A 236-nucleotide genomic window follows, 5' to 3' on the forward strand; every position below is an offset into this window, starting at 1 on the left:
CCCGGCAAGGCTGTTGTGGGATGGAGCTGGCAGGGAGGGTGGGGAGGAGGGGGCTCTCACCCGGTTCTCTCCTTGCTGCTCAAATCCAAGCATCTTCACATCAGTTTGGCTTTGTCCATCCTCCAAATTCAGAATAAATCACGTACCCGGTGGCGGGGTGCTCGGTGCACTTGAGCGCTGGGTGCTGATGATGGGAAGCAGGCAGCAGTGGGGGGGTGCCGGGGCTGGCAGCCCTG

Source organism: Cariama cristata, unplaced genomic scaffold, assembly GCF_000690535.1.
Source record: "Cariama cristata isolate BGI_N322 unplaced genomic scaffold, ASM69053v1 scaffold15433, whole genome shotgun sequence".
Taxonomy (NCBI): Eukaryota; Metazoa; Chordata; class Aves; order Cariamiformes; family Cariamidae; genus Cariama; species Cariama cristata.